Source organism: Musca autumnalis, unplaced genomic scaffold (genome assembly GCF_047663935.1).
Source record: "Musca autumnalis isolate F117 unplaced genomic scaffold, ASM4766393v1 scaffold_1, whole genome shotgun sequence".
Taxonomy (NCBI): Eukaryota; Metazoa; Arthropoda; class Insecta; order Diptera; family Muscidae; genus Musca; species Musca autumnalis.
The window spans coordinates 103,016,083-103,035,445 of record NW_027411644.1 but is presented as its reverse complement, the minus strand read 5'-3'; positions in this window follow the sequence as shown (position 1 = coordinate 103,035,445).

The window sequence follows — 19,363 nt, the reverse complement described above, 5'->3', positions numbered from 1 at the left end:
ATTTGTAAAACTAAATCCCATTTAGATGTTGGAATTTTTTGGATGCAATTCAACAAAAAAAAAATTAAATGTGACATTCTAGGTTTCGAACAATTTCTTTAATGCTTAGGGACATATTATGTACATCGTCATATGTTAGTGGACATACATAGCCTCCATTAATTTAACGCTGCGATGTGTGATACCAAGAAATAAGCGGCCTAGTGAAGAAATAAGCTAAGCAGGAAAATTAAGCCAAGAGCTGACTGTGTTCTCACCTTTAAGTTTGGCCTGGCCGAAATTTGTATACCCTCCACCTCGAAGTGTATTGAATTGAATAGGAACAATTAGTTTTATTTTTGTTTGTGAAAGTACTTGTTGTTGTTGTAACAGTGTTTTTATTATGTTTATATGTTCGTTCCTCTGTTCAATCTGGCTCTGGGTCTATCTCCAGTTCTAGAAAAATGGCTGCTTCGATAGGATGTAGATCCACTGGAGTTAGATGGGTAGGTTTGGCGGGGCAGTTAAAAAGGTGTTGTGTGTCATGCGGGCCCATGCCGCATACTGGGAATATGTCTTGCACGGCGCGATCGATTTCCGTCCAATACGAATTTAGGCGGCTGCAATATCCCGAGCGTAGTTGAGCCAAAACTACTCTGGTTTGTCGTGGCAGCTGACGCTCCTCAGCTGCGATAGATGGAGGATGTACTCCGAGTACTTTATTCACACTATAATTGCTTAAGGCCTTGGCAACTGCGTTCATGTGAATGCTATTCAATCCTGCTTGATATGCCTGTTGATCTAGGGGTTCTCTCCTGTATCGTTGGACCTCTCCCTCTAGAGCATGGATATCCTTCCTGATCTCCCTGAATGGGCCGGGCCTACTCACAAGATGGTGACAAGGTTTCTTTATCTGCACCCCAAGTGCTGCCGGCCAGGGCCTTGAGGACCTTGTTCCTACTTTTCAACTTGTCGCAGATAGCTGTGGCGTGTGCGCACGACATGAATGTAGTGTCGAATGTGACCCCTAAAATTTTAGGGCAGTTTGTGGTCCGAATTCTGCTACCGTCGACCACGACATTCAACTCACGTCCAAACTGCGCTGTCCATGTGGTGAACAGAGTGGCTGTAGATTTTGTGGCGGAAATCTGCATATTCCTCGAATGGAAAAAGGTGGTAAGATCGGTTAAATAGTTGTTTAGTCTCTCACTGATGTCATCAGGATAGGTACCCGACGCCAGGATCGTGCAATCATCCGCATACGTCACGATCTCAATGCCGTCCTGAGTGGGTGGAATACAGGAGAGGTAGAGGTTAAACAGTTCCGGAGATATCATCCCACCTTGGGGAACTCCCTGTTTCACTCTACGGGGTTTGGACTTCTTATTCCTGAATTCCACGTACGACTGGCGTCCACACATATAGTTGACTATCCAACGGTTCAAGCTTGGCCGAAGGGTTGTCTGTTGAATGTCCTCAAACAGCGTGGAGTGCCTGACTGTATCAAAGGCATTTGATAAGTCAAGCGCCACCATCACTGTTCTATCGCACGGCCGTCTCTGGTTGAGTCCTTTACATATATACGTGGTAATGGCGTGCAGCGCTGTTGTCCTGCTGCGCTGCTTACGGAATCCATGCTGATGGTCGGCAACTTGATAGCTATTTCTGATACTGGGGAGGAGCAAGGCCTCAAGTGTCTTTGCTACGGGCGACAAAAGCGAAATCGGTCTGTACGATTCACTTTTGCTGGCATCCTTGCCTGGCTTCCGTAGTGGGACCACCCTGCCCATTTTTCAGACTTCGGGAACAACGAGGGTGGCTAGCGACAAGTTGAAGACTTTGGTGAGATACTCGACTCCCGGCTCATCCAGCTGCTTCAACATTACCATGGAGATTCCATCAGGGCCAAACGCTTTGGATGATTTAACGTTCTTGATGGCATTGGCAACATCATCCATTGTAAATTGTGGTGGCTCATCCTCGGCAGGAAGAGATCTGATGCGACGTAATACTCTTCTCTTCGCCCTGTCACTCTTGGGATGCTCGACAAACTGTCGATTGAAATTACTTGCGCACCTCTTCGGGTCAGTCAACGTAACGTCGCCAAACGTGACTGAGGTCCTATCTTCCCTTCTTCCAGGGTTCGAGAGTGACTTAACCGTTGCCCACAATTCACCTATACCGGCTCCAATGTTGCAGCTCTTCAGATGATTTAACCATTTGTTCCGCTTATGCTCGCCGACCAGCCTGTTAACTTCCAGTGTCAGCTCCCTGACTCTGGGGTCATTGGGGTTGATACGACGAAGCTCATCACGCTTATTTGCTAATCCCGTCGCCTCTGCTGGGAAATTTGGTCTTACTTCGGGTATTCGACCAGCAGGGATATGGCGAGCGGCTGCAGCAGTGATGATGTCCCGGAACGTCCTTTCCGCTACCCGTACATCAGATGGATTGGGCAATTCTCTGAAGCGGTGATTGGTGAACTCTCTGAAACTCGGCCAATCAGCTTTTTTATGATTGACGAAAGTGCGGCGTTCAGAGGTGATGAAGTGGGGTGGTCTGCTAATGGAGACAATTATGGGGAGATGGTCTGATCCAAGGGAAATGACGGGTTGCCAGGTAACGTCATTTGTCAGACCAGGTGACACGATGGTTATGTCAGGCGAACTGTGACACTCTCCTCTAATTCTGGTAGGGGCGTCCTCATTGACCGTGTAAAACGTAGAGCTCTTCTTCTTATTACAGGAATAATATATCCCAACTGATAATACTTCATTTAAAAGATCCCATATGGGGTGTCATCTCAGTTCTTTCCAAAATAACATGGACCCATATATACAATTTCCCTTTGAACCTTTAGAGAAGACTACCCAACAAAAAAAATCTTCCCAAAATAATGGGTTTTTATAATACTTTTTGGTAGTCGTAACTACTTACAAAAGCCCCTACTAACCCATTATTTTAACAAGGGCAAGTCGCACAGAATAACTAGTTATTCTGTAACCAATACAACCACTAAAATAACTAGTTATTTATGCTCACTGGAATTTGAAAAATAGGCTATAAGTAAAAAAATATTTTCTATTTTTTAAGAACAGTTGAGGGGAATTTGTTTTCAATTTCAACACACTTCATATTTTTATGATATTTTTTTTATTTCGCCCTCTCCCGGATTTGAACACACGAACTTCTACTTTGTAGCCTTACACACTACACACTCGGCCACGCACACGAACATTTAGGGTTCTTTAAAGGCTTATATGTGCACCACCAACTGTTCTTTGTTTTTTGTTAAAAAAAAGTACCCGGCCGGTGGGGAGCGTTGAACACCCAATCCTCTTATTTGTAGTCGGGCACACACGCTCTGTGCCACCGTACTCATAACTTAGTAAGGGGTAATATAAGTAGTTATTATTTTCGATCCGGCCCTCCACCATAAAATATTCTGAATTAAAATGGAATGAAGAGTTTCCTGTTATGTGTAAACATTTTTCGACCACGGATACTCCAAATGCCTAAATTAGGTCAAAAATGATGTAAAAATGTCTTCAATCTGTTGGTACCTTTATACGGGGGATATACCAAATCGAGTTTCGGCACCTCTGAGAAATTCAAATGTTACATTACAGCTAGTTCGCTTAAAAATTATAGCTAAAATCCTCAAAATAACGAAAATTGCGAGGTACCGTTCTATAGGGGCAATACCAAAATATGGACCTATGTGAACGATTTTTGGTGCAGAAGTTTCGGGACCCCTGTGAAACTCAAATGTCAAATTTAAGCTAGTTCGGGCAAAACATGTAGCTAAAATCCTGAAAATACCAAAAACGGTGGGGGCTATTCCAAAACATGGACCTATTTTAACGATTTTTTGTGGAGAAGTTTCGTGACAACTGAAAACCGTAAGGTCAAAGTACAGCTAGTTCTGTTAAAAATTATAGCTAAAATAATCAAAATACCGAAAATAGGGGGTACCGTTATATGGGGGCTATACCAAAACGTGGACCTATCTTGGTAATTATACCCTACACCACAATGTGGAAAGGGTATTATAAGTTTGTTTTGGTAAAAATTCATGTAACACCGTAAATATTCGTCGGAGACCCCCAATGTGGTATACCAATCTTCATATCTCGACGAGATAAAGCGATTTTGAGATGTGTGTCCGTCCGTCCGTCTGTCCATTATAAATTGTAAACACGCTCCTGGTCGCAATTATGGACCGATCGTCACGAAATTTTGTATGGAGGTCGGGTTCAGGCCAGAGTAGATCCCTATTCTTATTGGTGATGATCGAGAAATATTTAGCGGGTGAAATGGACCAAAAACAAAATTTTTATCCGATTTTGTAGCGGCTCTGTATGTCGCAATTATTTAAATAATGTAAGATTATATGACAAAGAAGAAGCTTGCAATTTGAGAGGGTTAAATGGACCACAACTTTTGTGTGAAAATTATGAACATTTTTAATATACCGGTAATATCTTTATTCCTGGACCACACATTTCGCCCACATAATTAATATTTGGAAGGACAACTCTTGCCCTTTCAATTATGTTGATTTATGTGGTCAGATAACAGAGTTACAGCCTAATATATCCAGTGTTTCGCTTGTAATGTAATCATACTAGAGGTCGCAATTATAGATCAATAGTCACGAAATTTTGCACGAGGTAGAAGATGCCTACAATTTTTGATGATGATCTGATATTATTTAGCGGGTTCAATGGACCATTACTTTTGTATTCTAAATAAAAATATTTTATTTTTGGTCCATATTTGAATCCCATATACCGGCAAAGTCGCCTATATATGAAAAATTAACTACCGATCTTTCCTCTGATGAAAATTGCAATAATATGTGTGCTTGGTTACGGACCTACTACCTAAGATATAATGAGTTTTGTGAAGAGAACCACATCTTCCTCCCATGCTACAAATTGTCTCTATCATGACAGACAAATTCCCAGCTCTTACAAATTGCGTGGAACCCTATCATATTACCTGTCCAATTGTCCAAAATTTAAAGATGTAGCAGAAATTGCTAAACAACGCCAATTTTCAAATTTAAGAATTGTTCCACAAACATCCCAGTAGGGACAAGGGAGCCTTCTCTCATATCAATGAGAGCACCCCGATTAATATCAGCTCAATGATATGTAGACAGCGGAATTTTATGCAACACCTATTTTTGTAAAATTTGCATATTTTTGGCTTCTAATTAAATTCCAATCGAAATATATCACATATGCAAAAATATGCGAAATGTATAAATTATGCATATGCAAATATTATTTTTGCATATGGACAATTTCTGCATTTCACATATTTTCGTATGCTACATATATTTCAATAATATCTTCTAAAATGTTTATGTGTACATTTTTCTGTTTGCAATTCACTTCAGACAAGTCAATAAAATAGAGAAATCTGTAACCAGAGCCACAATCTTCAAAATGTCGAAAATGGGGAGCTTTCGTTGTATGGGAGCTATATGAACGCCTAGACCTATACCGACAAATTTCAGATGGAAAGTTTAATACTCCTAATGAAGACTTAATACCAAATTTTAGCCAATTCGGAGGGATATTGAGACCATAACCTTCACAGTACAGAAAATCGGTAGGTTCTGGTTATGGGAGCTATATGAAGACGTGGACATATAACGACAAATTTCAGGTGGAACGTTTTTTTACCTCCAACGAAGACTGAATACAAAATGTCAGCCATTTCAGTTTGATATTGAGGGCACAACCTTCAAAATACCGGATATCGGGAGGTACGGTTCTATGGGAGCTATATGAAGACCTGGACCTATACCGATAAATTTCAGGTCGAAAATACTTAATACAAACTTTCAGCCAATTCGATGGGATATTTCGGACACAAAGTTTTGCGTATGGTTTAGCAAATACATATGTCAAAATATGCAAAAAATTAGGTCCAGACTAAATGTCCGTTCTAAAATTACTTATTGGTGCCACCATGGTACAATTGTTTGCACACCCAACTTGCACGCTGAAGGTCGGGCGTTCGATTCTCGGCCAGCAAACATCAAATTTCCAACGATGGCAAAATACCCCTCAGTAAAGTTGGCGACATTTTCTCAGTATTTCAACCATGTACAACTTCTCTACAGATGGTGTTTTAAGACATGCCTTTCGGACTCGGCGATAAACAGTAGGCCCATACTATTGCTTAATGTGATAAGGTTGCAGACTCCAAAAATTTATTTCTTACAATGAGCTTATTTGTCCAAAAGAAACTTTGATTTGCTGAAAGCTAACTCGCAGGGTAGTGGTGTAGGGTATCTAAGGTAAACGAAGTCATATTGAACAAATATCACGGGTTTAGGTGCTTATTAACATCTTGTCCGATATTTTTTTGCGAAAGCCGAAAAGTGAGCATCATTCTCATTAACAAGAGAATACTCGATGCTTTAAAGTTCAGGTCTTCACTAGAAAAATCATCATTTCAAAAAACTGAAAAGCCAATTGATAATTGCCTTCGCCGGGATGAAGTCATGATATTGGTAACGATCAGTAAATTTTGCAGGCTGTCAGTGCTCCTCCCAAAATAATGGGTTTTTATAGTATTTTTGGTAGTCCTAACTACTTACAAAAGCCCCTACTAACCCATTATTTTAACAAGAGCAAGTCGCACAGAATAACTAGTTATTCTGTGACCAATACAACCACTGAAATAACTAGTTATTTTATGCCCACTGGAAGTTGAAAAATAGGCTATAAGTTAAAAAAAAATATTTTCTATTTTTTAAGAACAGTTGAGGGGAATTTTTTCAATTTCAACACACTTCATATTTATACCCTATACCACAATGTGGAAAAGGGTATTATAAGTTTGTTTTGGTAAAAATTCATGTAACACCGCGAAATATTCGTCGGAGACCCCCAATGTGGTATACCAATCTTCATATCTCGACGAGATAAAGCGATTTTGAGATGTGTGTCTGTCCGTCCGTCCGTGTGTCCGTCTGACCATTATAAATTGTAATCAAACTTCAGGCCGCAATTATGGACCGATCGTCACGAATTTTGGTATGGAGGTCGGGTTCAGATCAGAATAGATCCCTATTCTTATTGGTGATGATCGTGAAATATTTAGCGGGTGAAGAGGACCAAAAACATAATATTTATCCAATTTTCTAGCGGCTCTGTAGGTCTCAATAATAGCCCGATCAACGCGTAATTTTAAATAAGGTAAGAGTATATCACAAAGGAGAAGCTTGCAATTTGAGATGGCGATCGGATAATATTTAGAGGGTTAAATGGACCAAAACTTTTGTGTGAAAATTGTGAAAATTTTTAATATACAGCTTATATCTTAATTCCTGGAAGTGACATTCCGGACAAGTGAGATATACTTGAAAGTGGAACGCTTGACCTTTCAATTGATGCCAATTATGTTGGTGTGCATGATCAGGTAACAGAGTTACAGCCTAATATATTCCGTCATTTGTTTGTAGTGTAATAAAAAACTCGCAAGAAGTCGCAATTATACATCAATAGTTACGAAATTTTGCACCGGATAAGAGTATAGGTCGAAAAAGATGCCTACAATTTTGAATGATGATATGATATTCTTTAGCAGGTGAAATGGACCATTACTTTTGTATGAAAAATATAACAATTTTATTTTTCGTTGATATTTTAATTTCTTGAGGACATATATATATTTCGCAAAGTAGCCTACATATGGGAAAAAACTACTGACCTTTCCTCTGATGCAAATTGCAATAAAGTGTTTGCTAGATAACGGGCCTACTGCCTAATATATAATGGGTTCTGTGTAGAGAACCACATTTTTATCCCATGCTACATATTGTCTCTCCAAAAGTTTATGTAACACCAATATTCGTCCTAGACAAATTATTTGGTATGCCAAAATTCATATCTGGACGAGATAAAGCGATTTTGCGATGTGTGTCCGTCCATTAAAAATTGTAAACAAGCTTAAGGCCGCAATTATGGACCGATTTTTACGAATTTTTTAAGGAGATTGGGTTTTGGCCAGAATAGAAATGATTAGTTTTTGCTGATGATCGTGAAATGTTCAGGGAATGAAATGGACCACACACAAAATTTTAACCAATTTTGTATCGGTTCTGTAGATCAAAATAATAACCCGCAAAATTTTAAACAAAGTTTGAGTTTATGATGAAGAAGAAGCGTACAAACCAACGTGGAGATCCGATAATACTTAGCGAGTTAAATGGACTGAAACTTTTGTGTGAAATTGGTAAAAATTTCAATAACGTAGCGGTTAAACAACGGAAGTAGTAGTACTACATAAGTGGGTTTCATTACATTTAATTTGTGTGAACTAAATTTTCCTTTCCTGCTACAAACATGTCTTTGTCATGCTAGATAACTTTTTGGTTTTGGTCATAAGTATTATGCATTACAACTCTGATATTTGATAATTAAATTTTCACAATCATTGAAAAGAAGTTTCGTGGAGAGCGATTGTCCAGGGATAGTGGTATAGGGTATCCCATGGTCGGCTCCGTCCGACTATAGACTTTTCTTACTTGTTTTATGATATTTTTTTATTTCGCCCTCTCCCGGATTTGAACACACGAACTTCTACTTTGTAGCCTTACACACTACACACTCGGCCACGCACACGAACATTTCGGGTTTTTTAAAGGCTTATATGTGCACCACCAACTGTTCTTTGTTTTTTGTTAAAAAAAAGTACCCGGCCGGTGGTGAGCGTTGAACACCCAATCCTCTTATTTGTAGTCGGACACACACACTCTGTGCCACCGTACTCACAACTTAGTAAGGGGTAATATAAGTAGTTATTATTTTCGATCCGGCCCTCCACCATAAAATATTCTGAATTAAAATGGAATGCATAATTTCCTGTTATGTGTAAACATTTTTCGACCACGGATACCCCAAATGCCTAAATTAGGTCAAAAATGATGTAAAAATGTCTTCAATCTGTTGGTACCTTTATACGGGGGATATACCAAATCGAGTTTCGGCACCTCTGAGAAATTCAAATGTTACATTACAGCTAGTTCGCTTAAAAATTATAGCTAAAATCCTCAAAATAACGAAAATTGCGAGGTACCGTTCTATAGGGGCAATACCAAAATATGGACCTATGTGAACGATTTTTGGTGCAGAAGTTTCGGGACCCCTGTGAAACTCAAATGTCAAATTTATGCTAGTTCGGGCAAAACATGTAGCTAAAATCCTGAAAATACCAAAAACGGTGGGGGCTATTCCAAAACATGGACCTATTTTAACGATTTTTTGTGGAGAAGTTTCGTGACAACTGAAAACCGTAAGGTCAAAGTACAGCTAGTTCTGTTAAAAATGATAGCTAAAATAATCAAAATACCGAAAACGGTACCCCTATATGGGGGCTATACCAAAACGTGGACCTATCTTGGTAATTATACCCTACACCACAATGTGGAAAGGGTATTATAAGTTTGTTTTGGTAAAAATTCATGTAACACCGTAAATATTCGTCGGAGACCCCCAATGTGGTATACCAATCTTCATATCTCGACGAGATAAAGCGATTTTGAGATGTGTGTCCGTCCTTCCGTCTGTCCATTATAAATTGTAAACACGCTCCTGGTCGCAATTATGGACCGATCGTCACGAAATTTTGTATGGAGGTCGGGTTCAGGCCAGAGTAGATCCCTATTCTTATTGGTGATGATCGAGAAATATTTAGCGGGTGAAATGGACCAAAAACAAAATTTTTATCCGATTTTGTAGCGGCTCTGTATGTCGCAATTATTTAAATAATGTAAGATTATATGACAAAGAAGAAGCTTGCAAATGGACCACAACTTTTGTGTGAAAATTATGAACATTTTTAATATACCGGTAATATCTTTATTCCTGGACCACGCATTTCGCCCACATAAATAATATTTGGAAGGACAACTCTTGCCCTTTCAATTAATGCCAATTATGTTGATTTATGTGGTCAGATAACAGAGTTACAGCCTAATATATCCAGTGTTTCGCTTGTAATGTAATCAAAAGCATACTAGAGGTCGCAATTATAGATCAATAGTCACGAAATTTTGCACGAGGTAGGGGTTTAGGTCGAAGAAGATGCCTACAATTTTTGATGATGATCTGATATTATTTAGCGGGTTCAATGGACCATTACTTTTGTATGCTAAATAAAAATATTTTATTTTTGGTCCATATTTGAATCCCATATACCGGCAAAGTCGCCTATATATGAAAAATTAACTACCGATCTTTCCTCTGATGAAAATTGCAATAATATGTGTGCTTGGTTACGGACCTACTACCTAAGATATAATGAGTTTTGTGAAGAGAACCACATCTTCCTCCCATGCTACAAATTGTCTCTATCATGACAGACAAATTCCCAGCTCTTACAAATTGCGTGGAACCCTATCATATTACCTGTCCAATTGTCCAAAATTTAAAGATGTAGCAGAAATTGCTAAACAACGCCAATTTTCAAATTTAAGAATTGTTCCACAAACATCCCAGTAGGGACAAGGGAGCCTTCTCTCATATCAATGAGAGCACCCCGATTAATATCAGCTCAATGATATGTAGACAGCGGAATTTTATGCAACACCTATTTTTGTAAAATTTGCATATTTTTGGCTTCTAATTAAATTCCAATCGAAATATATCACATATGCAAAAATATGCGAAATGTATAAATTATGCATATGCAAATATTATTTTTGCATATGGACAATTTCTGCATTTCACATATTTTCGTATGCTACATATATTTCAATAATATCTTCTAAAATGTTTATGTGTACATTTTTCTGTTTGCAATTCACTTCAGACAAGTCAATAAAATAGAGAAATCTGTAACCAGAGCCACAATCTTCAAAATGTCGAAAATGGGGAGCTTTCGTTGTATGGGAGCTATATGAACGCCTAGACCTATACCGACAAATTTCAGATGGAAAGTTTAATACTCCTAATGAAGACTTAATACCAAATTTTAGCCAATTCGGAGGGATATTGAGACCATAACCTTCACAGTACAGAAAATCGGTAGGTTCTGGTTATGGGAGCTATATGAAGACGTGGACATATAACGACAAATTTCAGGTGGAACGTTTTTTTACCTCCAACGAAGACTGAATACAAAATGTCAGCCATTTCAGTTTGATATTGAGGGCACAACCTTCAAAATACCGGATATCGGGAGGTACGGTTCTATGGGAGCTATATGAAGACCTGGACCTATACCGATAAATTTCAGGTCGAAAATACTTAATACAAACTTTCAGCCAATTCGATGGGATATTTCGGACACAAAGTTTTGCGTATGGTTTAGCAAATACATATGTCAAAATATGCAAAAAATTAGGTCCAGACTAAATGTCCGTTCTAAAATTACTTATTGGTGCCACCATGGTACAATTGTTTGCACACCCAACTTGCACGCTGAAGGTCGGGCGTTCGATTCTCGGCCAGCAAACATCAAATTTCCAACGATGGCAAAATACCCCTCAGTAAAGTTGGCGACATTTTCTCAGTATTTCAACCATGTACAACTTCTCTACAGATGGTGTTTTAAGACATGCCTTTCGGACTCGGCGATAAACAGTAGGCCCCATACTATTGCTTAATGTGATAAGGTTGCAGACTCCAAAAATTTATTTCTTACAATGAGCTTATTTGTCCAAAAGAAACTTTGATTTGCTGAAAGCTAACTCGCAGGGTAGTGGTGTAGGGTATCTAAGGTAAACGAAGTCATATTGAACAAATATCACGGGTTTAGGTGCTTATTAACATCTTGTCCGATATTTTTTTGCGAAAGCCGAAAAGTGAGCATCATTCTCATTAACAAGAGAATACTCGATGCTTTAAAGTTCAGGTCTTCACTAGAAAAATCATCATTTCAAAAAACTGAAAAGCCAATTGATAATTGCCTTCGCCGGGATGAAGTCATGATATTGGTAACGATCAGTAAATTTTGCAGGCTGTCAGTGCGTTTTGTAAACATTGCCCTCTATAATAGAGAGTAATCTTAAGTTAAACCAATGGGTTAATATTCCAGACTAAAGCAATCATATGATTGAATCATTAACAATAACAAAACAACAATTTTTTAACAGATTTTTGGACAAAAAATTTTGGTTAAAATTGAAATGTTGACTTTGAGAGTTCACAAACGTTTTTAAAACCGACTTTTTAAAATTCTGTTTCAAGTAAAAAAGTATCAGTCGGCTTTGCCGACAGAGATATACCCTCAGCCTATGTGAATTGAAACTTTCATCTACGGACAGATCGAATGTATTTAGGGTCTTTTCACTGGACTAGGATAGAAGTTCAAAAGTGTTGCAGAGGCGAACAGAATTTACACTGCACTTAGACACAAATGTTGAACTTTTGGGGGGGAGGTACGCTAAGGTACCTCCATATTAGAAGTTAAACTAAATTTGGACAAAATGTGATGAGATCAAAAGTTTGGACCAAATTTGTTCACGATATTGTGCATACCATTTAAGTGACATTTTTTAAATATTCGGGGGAAGTACCGGAAGTTGTGGAGCGGTATTGTCTATCTTCGAACTAAAACTATGACAAAATATGACGAAGGCCAAATTTTTGGACCACATCGGCTGATCAGTTCGAGATATATCGTGCTCTCCAGCCACTACATATGGTGCCATAGGGGTTTTTTACACCTTTCGGGCTGTTTTCTCAAGAAGTATGGACTAGCCCCTGAAAAACCTTTTACCGTCGTAATTGAGGCAGCGAATGCAAGTAGCTGCAACAAAAATCAAAGTGATTCGAGAGCAGGTCTTAATGTGAACTTATCCCTAATTTTGTGTGATAGGTACCCGAAGTAGTGGACAAATATAGTCCACATTCGAACCTCATCTATATCTGGTAGACATATTACGTCGGCCCTGTCCGACTATAGCCTTTGCTTACTTGTTTTCATTGGAGAAGTTTTTTTTTGGCCATTGGGAACTTCAAATGTTAAATTTCAGCTAATTTGGTCAGAAAATGTGGCAAAATGCCTCAAAATATTTTAAATCGTGAGGTACTATTATATGGGGGTTATACCAAAACGTGGACCCACTTAGTCCATCTTCGAACTTAACCAGTCTATGGAAAAATACACTCGGGTACCAATGTGTAGCGTTGTATCTCAATTAGTGCGGATGTTTGAGTGATTAAAACAGACGGACGGACCGACGGACATGGCTAGATCGTCATAGAATTTTATCCTGATCAAGAATATATGTGTTACAAGCAGAAAAACAAATTTAATGTACTCTCCATACTATGGTGGACGATATAAAAATAATGCGGCACAAACTTTCAAAATACCGAAAATCGGTGGTACCGTTCTATGGCGGCAATATAAAGATTAGGGTTATGACTTTTTACAACCTCGTATCCCCGTATGATATTTTCATGAGTTTTTAACTAAGATTACATAAAGTCTTAATAAAAAAGTGCTTTTAAAGTTTTAAAAGTTTTTATTTTTTAGAATTTTGGAAAATTTTTTAAAGCCACTGCAAGTCGATATTTATATAAAATCAATCACGACATAACCAACATGACATAATAACTGTTCGTTTCTCACTAATTTTATCCTCGTATTATTTCATATATATAATTTATATTATATACAAATTTATTTCATATATCATAAAAATTCAAAGTGGTTTGGGCGGGACCTTTTTCAATATTTAAATGGAATAAAAGTTATTTTAGACATTAATAGGCAAACGGTCATTCATTCGCGCAATAGGAAATACTTTTTTCAATTTTTTTTTTCGTTCCGTAGAATTTTTTCAAAAAAATTTGTTCAAAGTGGCTTGTGCGGAACCTTTTTATACCCTACACCACTATGTGGAAAGGGTATTATAAGTTTGTTTTGGTAAAAATTCATGTAACACCGCGAAATACTCGTCGGAGACCCCAATGACGTACACCAATCTTCATATCTCGGCGTCCGTCCGTGTGTCCGTCTGTCCATTATAAATTGTAATCAAACTCCAGGCCGCAATTATGGACCGATCGTCACGAGATTTGATATGGGGGCCGGTTTCACATCAGAATAGACCGCTATTTTAATTGGTGATGATCGTGAAATATTTAGCGGGTGAAATGGACCAATATGAAAATTTTTATATACAGCTTATATCTTTGTTCCTGAAAGACACATTCTTCCCTCGTGAGTTATATTTGGAAGACCATCTCTTGACCTTTGCACTGATGTCGATTACGTTGATGTACGTGATCAGATAACAGAGCTACAGCCGAATATATCCAGTTTTTTGTTTGTAGGCCAGAGGTCGCAATTATAACTCAATAGTCACGAAATTTTGCACGAGGTAAGAGTTTAGGTATAAGAAAATGCCTATAATTTTGCATGATGGTCTGATATTACTTAGCGGGTGACATAGAAGAGACATTCCGGGCAAGTAAGCTATACTTGGAAGAGGAACGCTTGACCTTTCTATTGATGTCAATTGTGTTGATGTACGTGATCAGATAACAGAGTTACAGTCTAATATATCCAGTTTTTTTTTGTTTGTAGTCTTATCATAAACACGCTAGAGGTCGCAATTACAAGAGGTAAGAGTTTAGGTTGAAGAAAATGCCTATATTTTTGCATGATGATCTGGTATTATTTAGCGGGTGAGATAGACCGTTGCTTTTGTATAAAAAATATACAAATTTTATTTTTGGTCCATATTTTAATTCCTGGAGGGCATATACCGCCAAAGTAGCTTACATATGGAAAAATAACTACTGACATTTCCCCTGATGAAAATTGCAATAATGTGTCTTCTAGATAACGGGCCCACTGCATAATATATAATGGGTTTTGTGTAGAGAACCACAATTTCCTCCCATGCTACAAATTGTATCTATCATGACAGAGAATTTTTGAGTCCAGTTGTCCAATTGGATTTTTCATACAAATATTTCAGCATTTGGTCGCTTCGCCAACTATTTTGTACTCTCGGCCTTTAGGGTAAAGGGAATATATACAAAATACGACCAAAGATGTACCTCATCGAAATAATGGTTTTAGACCCCAAGTATATTTGGACGAAATTCGTTTCAGACAATTTGGAGTCGATTTAGCCCTGTCCGTTCATATGTTTCTCTTATTGTCTGGATGACTGGTGCGCACTACACACTTCTTAAGTTTTTGCCCAAACTTAGTATAATTTCGAATATGGTTTATATCGGTTCACTCCTTCGAGCACCCTCCCACAAAAGTTCAAAATTTGTCTGAAAAATTGTGTGAACGATAACTGTCGAAGTGAGCAATAGATTTGGTCCAAACTTTCCATATATTATTATTCCTTCCAAATATAGGTCGGTTCACACCTTCAAGTACCTCCCTCACAAAATTCGGAAAAGTGACATTTAAGAGTCCCCTCGAATCGTTTTGAATATTTCCAACAGCTTGTCCTTGCGTTCCCCTTTACGATGCACTATAGGTAATTTGCCCTGTTTTTGAGACAAAAATTAATAAAAGCGGAATTAAAGGATTTTTTAACTTTTTAAATTATTTATGTGTAAAAGTGAGATAAAACAAAGATTTTTACAGATAAATTCGGATATAAGGAACAACGGTTATAAGCAACTACGTATATAACGAACAAAGTTATTTTTCCAATGCCATTTTCATTAGTTTTCTTATACACAACAAACTAATGAAAACGATCACGGTAGTAAGTAACACAAATTTTGTCCCCGCGAGTAGATTTTCCAACGAATTGTTACTACAGTTTTGTATATTTTTTGAATATACGTTAATAAAGACGAGTTTAGTACTCCTTTAAACCGTATCAATGATTAATATGTAATAGAGAGATAAAATAAAGCTTACTACTGCCGCACCGTTTATAGAAAACCACGGATATACCGAACAATTTGTCGCCATTACTTATTCTACTTGCAATGAAATTGTAAACAACCCTATTTTTTCCATTTATTGTTTATTTCCTCAAACCAAACTTCCACAATTTTAAGACTTTTTATTGAGAAGTAACCTAATAAAATCTCATAAATATCAAAAAACGGGCAAAATCGGGTTTTGAAACCTGGTAATACCAATGCAGAAGACTTTCAGTAATGTGTTCTAGGTGGCAAAATCACGGCCAAACACGGCCAATTTAGTATAAGTCTATATGAAGTGATTTTAAGAAAAATAAAATATTTATTTCTCACTTTTTGTGTTTTTTGGTCGCTACCCAAAATGTTTAAGCTATATTATATATGAAATAAATACCTCTCCAAATTGCCAAGCTATTCCATTTTACATATATTTATATTTGGTTTATTTTTCCGCGGTTTTAAGTACATTGAAATATGCCTTACAATATATATATTTTTAGTTCTTCTTCGAAATTCTCACTTTGACTGCAATTTAAACCGCGATAATGGCGCTATTTTGAAAAATGCCATTCACATTAATAAATTTTGACATGTTCTTTTTACAATGCCAACTAAAAAATTATTATTATTAAAAGTTGCAAAATCGACTTTTTGCCTCAAAAACAGGGCAAATTACCTATAGTGCGATGGTACAATTGCAATGGCAATTCCATACTTCCCGAGATTATGGCCGAAACGCGCCAAGAAGCAATGAACAACAAACAAGAAACCTAACTAAAATGTCAAATCTGCAAGATAACTCTTAAGGGTATTTTCTGATTGGTCCAAACTTTGCACATCCTATTATTTCATCCAGTCATGTCCTTAGAATACCTCCCACACAAAATTTGGGAAAAGTGCAGTTTGAGGACCGTCTCGTATCTATTTCAATTTTTTTGAAGAAGGTTCTTTTCATGGTCCCTATTGCAACGGTACAATTTTTCCGGAGTAAGTCCATACTTCCTGAATTTCTAAAAAATAATTCTCAAACTTTTTCAAAAATCAGAAGTTAGCTTACAAAACTTGATTTGGTATAGCCTTACATGTCGATACCTACAGATTCCACGTATTTTGAAGCAAACTGGTGATACAAAATCAATATATTTTTATACGGTATAATTATTGTGCTTGTTTCTTTTTCTGGTCAGATGCTGAAGGTATATCACCGTTAGCGCAGCTGACTTGCATTATCTTCTTTGGTGTGTAATTGAATATGAATAATTTTGGGGTTTATAAATTTGTTTGCATGCAAATTATTTGAATTTCTATTCAATATTAGTTATTTCTACCGGTATAAAATATATGTTTGATATCACAATATATAACCACAATGAACTATTTATATAATTGTTCCACAAACATCCCAGTAGGGGCATGGGAGGCTTCTCTTATGTCGATAGATTTATATTAGATCATTGATATGTGACTTAGTTTTTATTGCCGAATCCGAAAGGTATGCCCTAAGTTGCCACTTGTAGAGAGGTTTTTCATTGCTGAAATACTCAGGAAATATCGCCAACATTACAAAGGGGTATTTTGCCACCAATTTTATGTGGCCAGGCGTGGGCATCGAAACATAGCTAATTCCTAGAGGTTGTTGTGTTGGGTATCACATGGTCGGCCCCGTCCGACTATAGACTTTGCTTACTTGTTTTATAATAAAACGGATTTAACTTCAGTTTAGGCATTAATAGGCAAAAGTTCATTAATTCTCATTACAGGAAATCATTTTTGAGAAAAAATATCAAAAAGTCACAAATCATTAGTTCGATGTGTTACAAACAGAAAAACAAACTTAATGTTCCCTCCGTACTATGGTAAATGGTATAAAAATAATGTGGCTAAAACTTTCAAAATACCGAAAATCGGTGGCACCATCTAATATTTTGATGTGTTACAAACGGAATGACAAATTTAATTATACCCTCCATATTATGTTGCTTTATTACTCTTGTATGTAGGTCAAATTAACCATTTTACCTTGCTTTCTCTACAACGAATTTTCTATATAACGTAGCAATTATTCGGTCCCCAAGTGCTACGTTTTAGAAAAGTTCGACTGTATTAAGAAGTCTCAGAATGAATTTAGCGAAAAATTTATGTTAAAGGGAGAAATAAATATTTCCTTTTCTTCTTTGATTTTAGATGAGCTTGTGCAACGTTCTAAGAAATTTTAGTGGCCATAACCCTTTAAACCATTGAGCAAAACGCAGGAGGAAGTCGAATATGCTTCAAATTCTTTTTCTTTTCAACCATAATGCTTTCCATAGACATAAAGGTGTTTCAATCCGTGTCTGAGTTCATTCAGTATCAGTTTAGTAATATAGGCAGAGCTGGGCAGCCATGCCTTTTTTACTTGACCTGTTTCAAGAAATCCATATTTTCATCTAAGCAATCCTACACCTTGGGGGACAAAAACCTTTTCATTATTCTCCTTTTGTCACCAGCTACATATTCCGTGCGAATATATTTTTTCCATATTTTTATTGCACATTTATATCTCTCACATTTAGATTGTTTTAAATACACGAACATAGTTGAACATTTTTTCGACCTACTACAACTTTCCTCTAAAAAAAATCCTTTCCCCCACCGCACTAATGGTATCTAAACACATTAAGTTTTTTCACTGTATAAATTGTACCTATGTACAATTGCAACACAACACCTTCCGCCCAATATTGCTGGCTAGAATCGCTGATTTTACCGCAGGCTGCTTCAAAAATTTTTACTTTCATTTGTTTTCAGAACAAGAGGTGAAAACACTGTTGCAGCTTTTCACGATTGCGTTCTATACGAGTGTTGTTGGTGGCTGGTTGGCTGGCATTTCATATCTGTTTTTGTGTGGTTTTTATTGCTCTCTTTGGTTTTTTGTTGGCACCATTTACTACTATTCGCATCGTACCAACCAACCATCCGACAATATGCCTGAATACAAAAGCTGAAACATTTATGAGAGCACAAAATACATAAATCGTTTCTAATAAAACTCTGTGGTTAGAGGGTATCTACAACTATGTACAACAATAGCAAAGTTTGTATTTTATGGTTATGAAAACACAAAAAACAGGTAGATATTTAAAAACAAATTAAAGTGATGTTTTTTGTTGGAACATTGTTGGATTTTGCAACAAAATCATACTTGTACTTTTATCAAGAAATTGGGGTCAAATGTGGGACATTTTTTTCTTCCTTCAGATTTTTTATCGGACCTATTTTTTGGTACTGGTGATAGTTTTTTAAAGACTGTACTGATGGTCCTTTCCGAACAAGAAGTCTCAAAGTGGGACACATCGAGGATTACTAATTGTAGGGTCAGGGCAGCATCAAATCTCAATCAATGTAACACTGTCCGCATGTCCATCCGTCTGTTGAAATCAAGATACAACCCTCAATATATAAGAATTTAATTTGGTACAGAAGTTTATATTAGTCCTGGGGTGTTTGGTATTGAAAATAGGCTA